We start from the raw sequence: 670 nt of genomic DNA, 5'->3' as shown, positions 1-670 counted from the left end.
CAAGCCCCCCCCCATTCTCCTTCCATCTTTTCCCCCCCCCTCCCTTTTTCCCCCCCTCTCATCCCTTTTTTCCCCCTGAAAAGATGTGTGGAATGCTTGTACCCCCTGTATGGCACTGGTTGTTTTCAGGGGTGTTAGTTAAAGTTTTTGCAGTTCTTACTTTATTTTTACGGGGAATGTGATAGCTAGGTACAGAGGGAAACTTGGCAAGACGCCGTTTTGGGCGCAGGGCCAAAAATTGCCCCGGCGATAACCAGTAAGTACTGGTACCGTGGGAAGTCGAAAGGGGAGTAGCGGGGAAGCCATTAAGCCGCTCCGGGCCCTCAACAGACGTCCCCGTCCGGCTGCGGGGGGTGATGCTGAAAACAAGTCTCGACGGCGATGATGCAGGGATTTTCGGTCCTTGCGACAGAAGGAAAAAAGGGCGCACAGGTGCTTTTAAGGTCGGGGGCCTTGGAATTGTTGCACAGTCGCTGTTTTTCCAAGCAGCAGTGGGGTCATCACGGAGCTCTCAATCGTTCCCAGGATCGCTGGAAAACACGTTAACTTGTCAAAAACCTGTCACTAATGCACGCACACCGGTCAAAGTTTTGGGGGGGCCAATTTTTGTGAGGAGGAGGATTTAGCAGAAATCTTTTTGAAGAGGTCCCGTAATCAGTCGCCATCGTTT

Source organism: Penaeus monodon, chromosome 15 (assembly GCF_015228065.2).
Source record: "Penaeus monodon isolate SGIC_2016 chromosome 15, NSTDA_Pmon_1, whole genome shotgun sequence".
Taxonomy (NCBI): Eukaryota; Metazoa; Arthropoda; class Malacostraca; order Decapoda; family Penaeidae; genus Penaeus; species Penaeus monodon.
This window is presented reverse-complemented; position numbering follows the sequence as displayed.